The 15,534-nt window shown below is 41.9% G+C and overlaps 1 protein-coding gene across 6 annotated transcripts in view; it reads left to right on the top strand.

Moving 5' to 3' along the window:
• The window catches only part of BDNF (brain derived neurotrophic factor), a 50,007-nt gene that overhangs the window by 7,445 nt on the left and 27,028 nt on the right, over nucleotides 1-15,534 (top strand). The window contains exon 1 of one of the 6 annotated variants that reach the window (XM_084777646.1): nucleotides 10,672-10,920. The exons of 4 other annotated variants lie outside the window; for them this stretch is intronic. The gene's annotated coding sequence lies outside the window, so the exon portion shown is untranslated. Of the gene's footprint in view, nucleotides 1-10,671; nucleotides 10,921-11,468; nucleotides 12,116-15,534 lie in introns of those variants that run through there. One more of the 6 variants, XM_084777643.1, reaches the window with a different exon arrangement.

Genomic DNA, 15,534 nt, shown 5'->3' with positions numbered 1-15,534 from the left:
ATTATAGGAGAATTATATGCACTGTAACTATTTCTCATTTCTTCACAAGAAGTAAAGTTTAACTTATATTAACCTTTGATGATTTTTAATTTCAGAGACTACTAATTTTTTTTTACTTTATAGATACATTTTTAAAAACTTAAATGCAACATATTTGAGACCAACATAGGGAGAAATCTGGATCTTGAATTTACCAGTTTTCTCAAAAATGACAATAATGGTATTTTAAATTGAACAGTGACCTTAAATTTCTTCAGATTTTTTTTTCTTTTCAGATTTATTTTTAAAGGAGTGATATGGTAGAATTCCCACTATCATATTCGATGACATTTTCTTTATGACATCAACGTTCTATTTTTTATGTCATCTCTTTTTAAAAGTAAAGATATTGCATGCCGAAAGTGTCTTGTTCTTATAAATAATGCATTATATGTACAAGACGATAGATAATTAGATGGACCAGCCAGGAGAAACATGAAAGAGAGCTGGTAACTCAAGGCCTACAGAAGGTGTGTGGGCATTTGGACATCCAGGAAATGCTATAGATCTGTCCTTAGCTAACTCAGCCTGGTGGAGATAATTAAGAAAAAATGTGGGTGTAGAGAGACTGCAAGCCATTCCCTGGGATTGGCTAGAGTGCTGCAGTAGTTCAAAAACAATTGGCACAGCCACCCACACTGGACATGATTGCCCTTTGATGAGACAGCTATTGACTTTTACAAAGATGCCATATTTAAAATAACTTCTGATGCAGTAGGGATGACAGACATCACTCTTGAATTCTATTTTAGACAAATGGCAAAATATATTTCAAAGTATTAACTTAAAAAAAAAAAGACCTTCAGGTAAGTTTCTACAAGCTAGCCATTTAGCGATTTTTAATCCCAAACTTAACCATTCAACTTGAAGATGGGAGAAAAATGTAGCTTATGAGATATTTTAAATAGATAGGGCCATTTCTCTGGATTACTATGATTATTATGGGAAATAGAAATGACTTCTCCAGTGATTTTAAGCTCTCAATGAATGCATACACTTTTCAAACAACAACATCACAAGAAATTGCTGGGATCTTAGTGCCAGAATCTGTGTTCAGTCTTGTGATACCTAGAAATACCATCCGAATCTGTATCAGTACCAGGGGAAATCCAAGCTGAGATCTCTTCAGGTTCATGGAAACACATGGGATATGTACAACCTTTAAGTATTAAGACCTCTGTAAGATGAAATATCCAAACGATGCGTCGCATGAGTGTTGGCTCAAACATGCAGCCAATAGAGTGGGGGCATTGTCTGCATAGATGACGGACAAGAGAGAGGAATGTGTAGCAAACTGAGGAGAGAAGTAATGAGGGAAGCCAAGAAGAACTGGGGTTGTGCAGGCGCTCTCCGTGGGTATTCCTCTAGGCCGTCTCTGCCGCGGGATTGGTCTCTACCTTCCACACTCATTATTATCCTAATCTTTAGTAGGCAACAATGATTTCCTTCATCCTTTCACCTTCATCCTCTTCTGAGAACTTCCTCTCCAACAACTTCCATAATCAATATTTGAGAATTAAGCTCTTATTCTTTATTAAGCTCTTTTTTTTTTTTATGACATATTGAACTAACATGGGATTTGTAGCCACTTTTGTGGCATTGACTCTTGGCAGTCTGATAATCCCTTTGTAGACTCATCTCAGAATACTACTACTAAATAAGTATAATAAAAAGTTTATGGTTACAAAGGAAACCAATAGCATTATATATACTTAGAATAATATAAAAAGGAATGTTGCATTGCTATAAGAACGTATGTACTTTTATACATTGAATAAGATCTAGCAGCAAAATGATTACTATAATTTTGATACTTGGGCCTTGTTGTATTTTGAAATAGCTAACAACTGGCATGCAATACAGAAATGCCTAACTTCTATGTGTAATAAAGTCTTCAGCTACTCCTGGATACCAGTCCCTACACAACTGACAACAGAACACGAGGGAGGCGCTTTTTAACATAGCAGTGATTCAGAAAGGTGGATTTAGCCAATGTCAAAATTAGCTGTTTGGGTTTCCTTTCTGGCAAAGGAAATTGGCATTGGAAGAAAATATTTAAGTTCACTTTTGCCATTAGACAAGCTCCACGCTGGATTAAAAAAAAAAAAAAAAACCCAAGTGATAAGATGGCCATGGTGTGGTAGGTGTGTGTCCACCTTATTGCACGATTTTAGTCATCAGCAGCATAGTATGCCTCAGTGGTAAAGTGCTTGCTAAGCATGAATGACATCGTGGGTTTGATCCCCAACATTACCACTCCTGAAAAACATATCTTGAAAGTTTAAGCTCTGGCTGTTAACTTAGGGAAATCCTGCTAGTGCCACCTCAACAAACTCAACAGTCTGAAAACTCTTCTATTCTCATTGCTACACCATAGGAACCTTTACACAGATTGTGAGGTGCAGGAACATCTGTTTTGCATTTACCCAGCACTAACATCTTTGCTTTGTATTTGACATATATTATTTAACCCTCAAAGGAACTCTTGGAGACAGATTATATTCCAGTTATATAAACAAGGAAACTAGAGCTCAGGGAGTTTAAGTAATTTGCCCAAACAAACACAGTAAATCTTAAGTGGAGAAGCTGAACTTCAAACCTAAAGTTTTCTGACTTACAAGTTCATTTTAAAACCCTACCGTCCAAGCCTGGCCAGTTAGTACAGGCCTGTAATCCCACTTTTTCTGGATGCTGAGGTGGGACAGACACAAGTTCAAAGCCAGCCTGGGTAACTTGGGAAGATTCAATCTTAAAATACTATACATACATACATACATACATACATACATACATACATACATACATACAATTGAGAACATGACTCAGTGCTGGAATACTTGCCTAGTGTATGTGAGACCCTAGGTTCAATTCCCAATACAAAGGAAGGAAGAAAGAAACAAAGGAGGGGAAGGAGAGGAGGTGGGTGGGAGGGAAACACTCCATTTCTGTGTAATTAGTGCCACACTAGCTTCCATTTCATGTACAGGTGTTTTGCACATGTATTTCCAAACACACCTCTTTACAATAAGTGATAGTGTCAAAATTAGTGGCCACGAACACTGCCTTGGTAGCGTTTACTATTTGCTGATCAATGGAAGACTTTCAAGTGACAGATTGCTACCTCTCACTTTAGAGCCTTGTTTTCACAGTCATAAAATGTAGCAGGACAATACTTAAGCAGCTTGTTAGAAACACATGAAAAGACAGTAAAAACCAGAATTTGTCTCATTTAGCACAGTGAACATTCCTTATTACCACACCTCACTGAATCCTTTTCACAACAGTTTTTCTCAGCAAGGGTATTCAATATTCATAGCTTATCAGGGTATTCAATATTCATAGCTTATAGTAAAGAAACTGCCTAAGCCTTTAGCCAGATAATTATGTAAATTGGCTCAGCCAATGTGTGGAAGCTGGGCTGGAACCTGTATCTTTCTAATGCTGAGGCTTTCTTTTCATTGTTAACCTATCCAACAAATATTTTTACAACTTTAGCTGTTAGATTTGTTGCCATGCCCCAAACACCATCAATACAGAATTTTCCAGAAATCAGTATCGAGCCACTGCTAGCAGTCTGAAGCTTTGTACCTGCACATTTTTGCACTCACTTTGGTTTATGACCCAATGCAGGATGTCTCACTCCTTTCTTAACTTGTTTAGAACAGTCCCAAATGAGTTGACTTCTAAGAGTTATTGAGTAAGAAACGTTATAAATTGTTTAGATTGGGATTTAGTGTGTTTAGAAGGCATTTCATAAGTTTGCCTTTTCTAACTGTTACTGGCTGTGGTACTGCAGATGCTCTGATGAGGAACACCCTCTCCAAAGACACACAGTCGATGACAAACCTCCAAAGCTAACATGTTGTTTACAGATATGGAGAAGAAGAAAATGGACAAGCACAGCCTGAAACGTAATTGCCGGCTTATAGTTCCTGCTGGAGACTAAGATGTTTATTGGCTCTCCTTGTGCAATTCAATGTTCTTCCTCTAAGGGCTCCACTCCAAACTTGAGACCTCTCTGGAAATACATCTTATTTGGGAGAATGCCAGGAATGATATCTGGGTCCTTTAGCACCACCTCAGATGTGAAAACACCAGCTCTAGAAGGGTAGCTGCATGGGAAGACAGCACAGGAAAGGGCGCCATACAACTAACTACATGGGCATCTTTTTGATAAATTTCATCCATCCTTCTCTCAGAAGGCAACTTATAGAGATGATGTGATTTCAAATGATTGCTCGAGGGCAGGTTGATAAATCTCAGCACGAGTCAGTGGTCTTCTCAGAGAAGCTAAAATCACATGAGGAAATAAAGCTGCTAAAGTCTATGAAAAGACTTTATTTCACTTTGGGCAAGGAAGGATGCTGAACTCATTATACATTTGAGATGGACTGTAAATTCATGATAGAAGTAGACTTGATGGATGAAACATCCAAGAGAGCTTGATTCTAGGCATCAGACTGTTTGGTGTGATTCTTATGTGATTGAACTTATTTTATTAACTTTTATTCTAATTAGGTTTTATGTGTTTAAAAAATGGAAAGAAAAAAAGCCAATGGCTTTCAGGAAGTAACGCTTCAAAAGTACTATAGTATTTCACAAATCTTATTATTTTAAGAGATTATACAAAAGTAGTAAGGCTTGAGAACTTGAAAGTAGTATTTCAACTTAATAGTTAAAACTTGAAATATTAAGTAGAATACTGAACAACATTTAGTCTTAGACAATATCGTTTGTGGCTGTATTGGGGATGAGGGACTGAATATCCTGCTCAGGATCTGTTTCTTTTGGAGAAAAAAAAAAAACGCAGCATGTTTATGCTAAGGATTAAGATTCAGTTTTGACACAAAGCCTTGTTCTTGTATAAAACAGCCATGCCTATCTCCAACTTGCAAAGAATGATTTGTCAATCTGATTGACTCTTATCCTTTAGTTTTTCCCAACAGCTGTGTTCAGATAACTCATGAGTCCCATGGTTCCTGCGTCCTGGATAATTTCACACACATGTTGAATTCAGGGCTCCACATTTTCCAAAGAATATGGAGTGCTTGGAGGGTATCCAAGGTAGAGCAAGGGAAGTGATGAACAGACTGGAATCTGGAGTTTACAAAGAAGGTTGTGAGACTGATAGGCTATGAGAACAGTCTAAGTGGTGATTTAGCGACACTAGAAAGTTAATAAGCAGCTGTTCTTCATCTTCAGTAAGGCTGGGTGGACTGAAATAAGATTCTCATTGTAACAACAAGGCTTCCAAACAAAAAGGGGCTTCCAAGAGCTAGCAATGCTGGATTCTATAAGTTCTGAGGAAGAGGCTTAATCTATTTCCTTCATCTACATGATGGGCCTGTAAAGAGGAAGACAATTTCACCCCATACCAGCCCTTCCAGGAGTTGAGAGATAGCTCAGTCTGTAATGTAACAAGGCCTGCCTTTACCTCTGTGCCTCACTTAAAATGCCAGCTGTAGTGGACTGTAGAGGTTCAGACAGGTGGATCCCTGGTCTTTCCTGGCCAGGCAACCTAGCCTACCTAGTGACCTCCAGGCCAATGAGAGATCCTTTCTCCAAAAATACCAAGGTGCATGGCACTTTAGGAAGGCAAGGTTCCTGAGGAACAACACCCACTGTTGACATCTGAGCTGCATATGCATATACATATATCTTTAAACCGACATGAACACACAGAAAAATGGTGTGCTCATACACCACACACACACACACACACACACACACCACCACCACCACCACCACTTCCAGGCCTAGGGGCTGGAGTGATGTTTCTGCGGTTAAGAGCACATACTTCTCTTGCAGAGGACCCAGGTTTGGTGCCTAGCCCCCACATGAAGTAGTTCTCAACTACCTAAAACTCCAGTTCCAAGCACCCGCACACATGGGTGCACATAAACTCACGAAGGTACACATACACACACATAAAAAAAAAAAAAGAAAATAGAATCTTTTTAGAGAAGAGTTTACCTAATCATATGTGGAAAAATTATTTACCTCAAATAAGTGTCACTTGTCCCGTTTCTTCTCCACCACTCTCCTCACTCTTATTTGATTGCCTTATGAAAACACAGCTAAGCATGAATAACAGTAATTGGGGCAGTAGTTAACTGTGGTGTGCCCTCCCTAACTCTTATGTACCCCTGAAGCCTCAGAGGGAAGTTTCTTCTCATCACTACTACATGGGGCATGCAGGTGCCCATCAGTGTATACAGTGTCACAAGCCTAAGGCAAGACAAAACAGCTTAAGTTCTCACCTTTGGCAAATAACAAATGGCCTTTGCCTACACTATAAATCATGGCCAAGACTGTAATCCCCTAAACCATGGAGACATGCTTTATTTATCTGTTTGTGTCATAAGACATAGAATAATGGCTTGCACTAAGTCAATTCCACTAAGTCATAAGCAATTGAATGGATTTAATTGTGAAGCGAAGGGAACCTCAAATTGATGCAGTGATGACTGTTGGTTGCTTCCAGATGCTGCTATATGCTAAACAGAGCCAAAATTTAACCCTGCTCCATGCATGTGCTGCAGAGGCCTCTGCCCTTCACCTGCGACATGTTCCTATGCAAGACCAGGTCAAGGGAGCTGTGCGACCTGCCCAGATCTTTCATCACAAAGTTCACTTAACACATATCAAATGCACAGGGGGAAAAAAAATAGTCCAGATTCTTGGTGCACGTTCTTAATATGACTTTGGGAAGCATCACAATTATTGTATTTTAAGAGTTTTCTTTCTTCACTTGTCCATGAAAAATCTGAAGTTTGATAGGAGAAAATCTCACTCCAATCATCACACATTAAAAAATATATTTAAATCTCAAAATTAAAGATAATCTGAGTCAATATCCTGAACCCCAGTAATTTAAGTTTATTCATGCTCTCCATGGCTCTGCTCCTAGCACAACCAACATGCACTATGGTCTGTAACTCCAGATCATATTTCCCAAATCCACAGTACCACATCCTTGGTGTCTACTCTCATAACCGTATTATAATGAGTAAACCAGTGTCTCGTCTATTGTTAATCTTTCCATGTCCTCAAGGAAGATCTGATGATGTAGAGGAGGGTTTAAAAGTAGACAGTTCTGGAATATGTGGAGGGTTAGCCTCAGCAATTTCATAATGTTTTTATGGTGTTTTCCTTGAACTAGGCAAGTATTTCCAGATGGAATCATCTTTTTTTTTTTATTACCCTTCCCCCCTTTCAACACTCAATACCTAGGCCTTTGTAATTTTTTCTGCTGTGTTCCCTTGCTTTTATCTGTCAATACTGGGCCTGCCTGTAGCAGGTGTTGGCTAATTTGGCCATGTCTAAGAATGCCATAGAATTATGTTTATGCTTTATAAGAATCTGAAAGAGAAGTGCTATTCAATGAATAAGGAAACTGTTTTTCCCTTAAGGTGTTTTTCTCAGAAGAGCCTTATTCAGTGATTTCAAAGACTGTGAATGACACAGTTCAAGGCCAAACTAGACCTTAGAAATCATGCTGCATGGATTTGAAAGCTTCTCTGTAACTCTGCTCATCAAGGAAGTTTTCTGTTTACTTACTATTTTCCCTATGTTAATTACTTTCTCTAATTTTCAGTAGTGTTTGGGGTCAATTCATTTGATACTAGACCTTTTTTTCTTTTTCCAAAGAAGAGTGAAGGCAGGAGTAACCAAGAAACTTCAATAAACACAATTAAACATAAAATGCTTAAAGAGATCGTAGAATTGACCTCATCCAATTAAAATTATTAATAGAAAAACATGTCAGTATCAAATCTGATCCTACAGCCTCTGTTCTCTCTTGAGTAATGAGGATTAGTTTGTACTTCCTGACAAGAATAGATGGGAAGTCACAATTCTGCCTCACTTTTGTCCTCTTGAAACGTTAAGTTAGGACAGTATTAGGCAATAAACCAAAGGAATTAGGACTTAGACTCACACAAAATTAACTTTTAAGCTCCACAGTAATGGCATATCTTTTCTTCATAGTTTTTTCCTCCTTTTAATGGTAAAGAAAAAATGGTGTCAAAAACTTAGAAGGAATGCTTGCTCCCAATAACCATCTTTTTTTTTTATGTCAGAAACCAATCTTTCTGTGCTTCATTTTATCAAGCATTGCCTTTGAGCATAATATGAAAATAATGTTAGTGCTTTAGCATGCACCTGTATCACAGGGTACTCAAGAATACAAAGTGAGCTTGAGCTAATAGTAAGACCTGTCCAAAAATAAAGAAAAGAAAGTCTTTCTGTAAGAAGCTTGATCTTAAGCCCTTAAAACTAGTTGAATATGTTACTAAAATATTTTTTTAAAGGTTGCATGACTTCCTGCAAAGTGCTAGCACTTTATTCATCTTAGTTTTGTTGTTCTTCTGTGTAAGGGGAAATTTCTATGGCAAATAGATAAGTGTCCTAAGTCTGGACTCTTAACTGTTCAGATGTTGCTATAATCACAAGTCAGAGAGTTGGAAAATACTCAAAAGTGAGAAGAAATCTACTTTCTCAGGGTTATCTGAATTGGCACCTTGATCTTCTATCCTCGAATGCTTCTGCCTTTCTGACTCCTTTGGCTTTTCCTCAGTAAAAATGCACCACCCACTGGAAAGGAAAGACACAAACATTTATTTCTATAATGTCAAAGGAGAGTAGGAATAACAAGATCAGCCATGTACTCAGAGCCTTAGGATGACAACATGGTTTTCTTCAGCAGAAATGCTAGCAGGGCAACGTGAGTGTGGTGGAAGAAAGATTTGACATAACATCTACCTGAACAGCAATGGCAATGCTAGCAAAGACATTTGCTTACAAGGCAGTTTTCAGGAAAGAAGTAAATTACAAGCAAGTTTGAAAACCTGGGCTCAGAATTCATTCCTAATAAATGTGAAGTTGGAAAGTAGGCATCAGCTTGAAGTTGATTTAAAGTTATTTTCTTTTTAAAATTGAGGGTAGGATTCCTCCAGTCCTTTTTTAATGATACACAGGTAGTTTTAAAGATTATAATATAGTGACCTAAGTTAGAACCGTAGAAGAAATCATAGTTGCATTCAGCCTATATTCCTAGGAAGAAGTAGAGGGTATTTTGGGTGGCCCAAGGCCAGCTTCGCATCCTCTATTGCTCTCTATTTCTCCTGCACGTTTCATATACATTAGGTATTTCGCAATAAGCAGCACCATCTGTGCAGCAGGATCCTTTGTATTGATCACATGTGCCATCAAATTGACAGAGGTGCAAAGCTAGTTGTGAGTGACACTCTAAAAATGTGCATATGTTTAAATAACTTGGCTATTCAGACAAACAGTTTGCAAACGGACTCTAAAGGATCTTGAGTTCTGATAACTTCCTTTTACTGAAGGACAGAGAGTAGAAGCAGGGGGCATTTCTAACTGGAGCTTTTGAGACCTTTGAAGGTGTATCTCTGGTATGCGCACTTGAGTAATCACTATGAAGTATTGAATCTCTGGTTTTTCCGCTTATAAAATAGAATCAATGATTTCTGTCTGCAGTTTTTGGAGACTTTCAAATACTGAATTTTAATAAGTTCACTTTGTTAACCATCAACCCTTAGGCAAATGAATCTCAGTATACAATACTATCATCTATTCTGCTCAGTAGCTCGCTCTTGATAACCACAAGACATCTGGGAAAGGGAACTGTTCAGATCGCTTTTCCTCTGGCAGATTTAATATTTAAACATTTAAAGACGTATTCGTACATCGATGCCTTAGCAATGATTAAGTCATTTGGACCCCACAAACATGCACAGTCACACACAAGGGCCCACAAAAGTTGGGGTGCCAGAGTCTGTGATACTGATTTTTGCCTCTTCTATGAGTCACAGATGACAGTCTTCCATGGTATGACATGAGACTGTCTGTAAAGGAATTGCTTATTAAAATGCTAATGCCTGGGCCCTGCCTCAGCCATACTGAAGGCCCAGCTCTGAAGAAGGAGCTTCCCTTTTGACTTTCAGCCAAGTGACATGTTCACAAGAAGTGGTGACTCCATGATCAGTACTGCCCTCTTGTTCTCCCCCCCCCCGGAAAATTAGGGTCTCCCCTAGCATTTACTTACTGGCTGGATTAAAGGGGGGCCCTTTAACAAAGCAGGAGTGCAGGTAGATGCTTGGCAGAGCTAAAAGAAAATAGTCCTCCAACCCCTAGCCGTGTAATTCTCTTAACTACAGGCAAAAACAGAAGCCCAAAGGGCACCAATCCAGAGAACAGGGGCTTGGTGAGCTACTCACCTCATCCCACCCACCCCTCGCCCTAAACTCTGGATAAAGATTTTTTTTTAATGTGTTGTTGCTGCCCAGATAATGAAAGGCTTGGCTTGTGTGTGCATGAATTCGCTGGGACTGGAAGTGAAAACATCTACAAAGCATGCAGTGCTCTGGAACGGAATTCTTCTAATAAAAGATGTATCATTTTAAATGCGCGGAATTCTGATTCTGGTAATTCGTGCACTAGAGTGTCTATTTCGAGGCAGAGGAGGTATCATATGACAACTCACGTCAAGGCAGCGTGGAGCCCTCTCGTGGACTCCCACCCACTTTCCCATTCACCAAGGAGAGGACTGCTCGCGCTACCGCTCCCCCCACCCACCCCCGGCGAGCTAGCATGAAATCTCCCAGCCTCTGCCTAGATCAAATGGAGCTTCTCGCTGAAGGCGTGCGAGTATTACCTCCGCCATGCAATCTCCACTATCAATAATTTAACTTCTTTGCTGCAGAACAGGAGTCCATACCGGCCACCAAAGACTCGTCCCCCTCCCCCTTTTAACCGAAGAGAAGGAGAAATATATAGTAAGAGTCTAGGACCTTGGGGACCGGTCTTCCCCAGAGCAGCTGCCTTGATGTTTACTTTGACAAGTAGTGACTGAAAAAGGTGGGTTTCTTTTCTTTCTCTTTCCTTTTTTATCTTTTTCTTTTCTTCTTTTTCCCCCTTATTCTTTTCTTTTCTTTCTTTCTTTCTTTCTTTCTCCCTTTTTTTTTTTTTTTCTGTATTTGGTCTGCTGGGAAGCATATGGCTTTAGTGAGGTCTGTTATTGCCTAGGCTTCCCGGGTAGAAACAGTAACTTGGTGTAATGCTATCCGGAGTTATTCATTAATAAAAAATACTGTTATTATCTTGATTGAATTCTATTAGGCAAACTCCGGAGAGGTCAGGGCGCGAACTCTGGTTAAGCCTGTGTGTTTAAGGAAGCTGAGTAAACCATAACCCCGCACACGCACACACTGTGCAGTTTCATTGTGTGCTCGCTTTTTCCTAGCTCTGTGGTGCGGGAAGGTGCGGGAAGGTGTGTCTGGGGCGCGCGGGGGGGGGGGGGGAATGCACGCCCTCTCTCACAGAACTTGGGTGTTGGGCTGGGAAAGATGGGGAGAGTTAAAAAGCAGGGGAGAAAGATCTGGGCGCGTGCGATTCACCCGCGCACCCTCCTGCTCTAGGGCACCCTGCCGGGATCAGGGTTCCTGGGAATTGGGATTCGACCACCCCTCCTAGTCCAGGGCACCCTGCGGAGGCCGCAGAGGGCAAGCGCAGGGCTTTGTGGGTTTAGTGGCGAGCACCCGGGAAACGGAAAGAAGGAGGTGGAGGATGATCAGGGGTTCCCCAAGGACTCCCAAGGGTTGAGCCCCCGCGTGGAAAAGGCGCGGCGTCCCCTTTAAGCAGCCGCCCCGAATGGGTATCGGTGGAGCGGCGGAGCAGGGAGGGGATAGGGGCGGCGCTGTTGGACCAATCGAAGCTCAACCGAAGAGCTAAATAATGTCTGACCCGGGCGCCTGGCGCTGGCTGAGCTCGGGGTGCCCGCCACTGCCGCTGCGCCCGGGCGCACCCGCTAACTGGCTGTCGCACAGTCCCCACCGAGCCCTGGACTTGCGGGCCTGGAGAAGGAGGCCGCCTGGGGCGACGCACCACCTCCGCCTAAGGAGGTTTTTGATGAGACCGGGTTCCTCTCGCTGCCACCGCTGCTGTGGGGTGGACTGGAAAGCTCACGGAGCCGGGGGCAGGGCGCAGGGGCCAAGAGCGTGACAACGATGTGACTCCGCCACAGGGGATCCGAGAGCTTTGTGTGGACCCCGAGGTAGGCGACTGCGGGGCGTGGGGCTAAGCGCGGGAACCAGCAGCGCGCGTGCACCCGGGAAAGTTGACTAGGGGACTGAGAAGTTGTGGGACCGTAGAACTCCGGCTTCACCTTGGTTCTGGGACAGCGGAGGGGCGGGGTTGCTCCTACGGAGCTCTCTCCCTGGAGCCCAGGTCGCGGAGGAACAGCGGGGACCCCAGGAATCCCTTCAGTGAGAGAGAAAAGGCCAAGGACCAGGACCGCTAGTGCCATGGGAGCTAAGCCTGCGTCCCGGGGATCGCTGAAGTCCTTCCGCAGACGAGGAAGGGTGGTGAGAGAGATGTAGGGCGACAGCTGTTGGGGGCTCAGACAGAAGGCACCGCGTTAAGGCTGGGATTGGATCCCTTACCGCTGTCCACACGGATTTGGACCTGGGGTGGGTTGTGGTAGGGGGAGTGGGTCTTTGCGCCCTCTGCCCTCATCTCCTCTCTTGGGTATCACAACAGTCTGTACACTGTCACCTGCTCTCTCGAAAGTAATAGCAAAGCTTACTTAAAGCTCTAAGATAACTGGGAAAACTTGGGACCATTCTTGCCTCTGGAGCCTTAAAGGGTTAGCAGAACTCCCGGACAGTCTGCACCCAACCCTCTGCCCATCCTGCACACCTCCCTTTGGGCATCCTCACGCGGAAGTGAAAGTTTTGACTTTCATCCCGGAGTAGGTTGGGTGTCTATGGAGGGTAAAAAGACTGTTTGGGGTTTTTGGGGATGCTGGAACAGGCAGAAGAATGGATGAGAGCTCTACGTCTGGAAAGAAGTAGCTGAGGATGGGATTTTGTGTGTGTGCTTGATGACAAGGGAGAAGGGGGAATTTCTGCCCGGGAGGTGAGCCACAGGCTGCGGGGTGAACTAGTGTTTTAGTGAAAAGGGTTCGTGAGTTGGGGGTGGAGCCCGGACTAGGAAATCGATTGTGGGGAATGCCGGAGGGGGGTTGCGGTGGGGGGGGGGGCCGGTTAAGCAGGAGGTAGAGAGGGAGGATCCAGAGGAGGGAGAGGAAGGCCAGGAGAGATGAGCTAGGAAGGTAGAGGGTGCCCTCTGCCGGCCACACTGCCAAGAGCAGCTCCTGGGGGAGGTCGGATGGGGGTGGGGAAGAGCTTAGGGGCAGCTGTGTGGATCCTTAGAGATGTGAGGTAAAACTTATTGAATGGTGTTTCTGAACAGCTTCCTGAGATGTGCTGCTCAGGTTGGGAATTTTGACTTCTTGCCCTTTTTTCCTCGAGTTGCCAGGGTGCTTTGGTGAGCCACCTTTGACGATGTGCTGGGATGGATCTTACTTCAGAGTCCTTAGGGTATCTTGCAGTGTCAGTCTCCTCAGCCTCAACAACAAGCAGTGAACATTTCTCTCTCACACACAAGAATGGTTCTCAGCTAGAACCGTATTTCTGCCTGTTTATTTCGTCTTCTAAAAGTTATCTTTCAAAAGAAAGTGGTGTACAATTAAGAATGATGATTGTTATCTAATTCTTTATGGAAGGATCAACTTACTGAAAATGTATCTCTTTTAATTCTTCTCCAAAATTGATTTTTTAAAAATACAATAGTTATAAGGTCAAAAGCCATTTTGATTATATGAGTGATTTGTCTGTTTGTTTGTTTTGCATTATTATTTGTTTATTTACGGATTTGCTTCCACTAAGTGTTAGGGCAGGCCACTCTAAAGTTTGCGACAGGCGACCCTGTTTCTAGGTCGGAGGTATCTGAGGTTAGAACAAGAGCGCTTCAAACTGTCACACATAACAGACTTAAGCTGGTGCAGGGGCGGGGAGGGGGGGTAGGGTGGGGGGCTGGAATAACACCACAGAATTTTAAAAGTAATTGCTGCAGATCCCTGATTTTGCATAATGTTTGGAGTTTTGTTTTGTGTTTTTCAAGTATACCTTTGAAGGTAAGAGAGAGAGAGAGAGAGAGGGAGAGAGGGGGGGGGGAGAGAGAGAGAGACTTGTTGAAATGTAATCTTTACTGGAATTTGAAATATGGTAGTTACCATTATTGGAATTCCAGAATCATAAAGTTGTTTTCTGTTTTCTTCTATACTATTTTGTAAAATGGGATACATATTGGTAAATACTCACAGTAAATACTATGAAACGGAATGCATGTTGTATAGAGAACTATTTAAGTCATTAAAATTTTCCTGCTCATGAATGATTTAGGAAGAAAAGAAATAGTTTCCAGATAAACAAGACTGTTGTCCATGACGTACATGTCTTGAAGCATGAGACCACTGCAGACACACTTAGACATAACATTTTTAAAAACAGAGTAACAGTAATTTTTCACATACTTTCAGAGTCTCTCACAGCCCATTCAGAGCTAAGTTGGTAATTAGAAATCATATTTATTTTTAGGGTGCTACTTAAGGTCATTCATGAGAACGGTAAACCTTTATGTATCCAGAAATTAGAGCATTTAAGAAATCTGTTTTAGGATGTCCTGGAAATGTGTAACTTTTAATTGCAAACAAGAGGAACCTAGAAAGTGATCCTTTGCCTAGAGTGCCACCATCCTTGCCTCAGAATACTTTTATGCTATGTAAATTGGTTGCTTAAATTTCCTGAAGGTCCCAAGAGAGAAAAGGAGCTGGGTTATTTCTAGTTCATTTTGACTTGCTGGGAAGGAGAAATCATGTTAAATGGAAATGTATATTTCTAAATTCTTAGCACAAAGCATTAGATTTTCTTTGAAAGGGGGCACCATCAAAATGTAAGCTGTTCCTTGCTTCCTGTAATGTCTTAAGAGTCCAATATTTTAGTAGTCAAAATGTAAGTGATTGGTAATCTTATTTCTTCCAAATATAAATAGCTCTGGGTTGTAGCTTGGCACACCAAGCAGGCTGAGCACGCCCACCTGATAGTATAGCAACCAGCTTGCTTTTATTCTTTTTTACATTCATCTTTGAAGCCTTCAGTAAAGTCCCTCCCCCACACAACTCTACATCCCTATATGTTGTAAAATGTAGGACAGTTGGCGGATTTGAGTTCCATAGACACTACCTTCTAATCATCAAGAGAACCTAAGATGTATTCCGTGGAAGGAGAGTTCACACACAAGTAGTTCATTAAAGATGTAAGATGTAGGAATTTAGTCCCAGAGTAGAGCAAAGAGGTTGTGGATTTCCTGAATGAAAGCAGAACCCAGAGAAGGGACTGCAGCTGACCCTCTGACTGCCTTGCATGAAAGGCGCTCTGGTTGCAGCCGTTATATTCTACTGATTTCATTCTAATGGTTAAAACATAATTTTCAGCCTGTGTTTGTCTCATTGTGGGGACGGTTTCATTTTGTTTGAGGGGGCTCTTTTAGTCTCGTGAAAGTGAATATATCTCTTTAATAGGGTAATTGCTCACTTGTCTCAACTTGTTTTCAAACAATTGTTATGGAGCA

The sequence above is a fragment of the Acomys minous genome, assembly GCF_964271855.1.
Source record: "Acomys minous genome assembly, chromosome: 3".
NCBI classification, from domain to species: domain Eukaryota; kingdom Metazoa; phylum Chordata; class Mammalia; order Rodentia; family Muridae; genus Acomys; species Acomys minous.
This window is presented reverse-complemented; position numbering and strand designations above follow the sequence as displayed.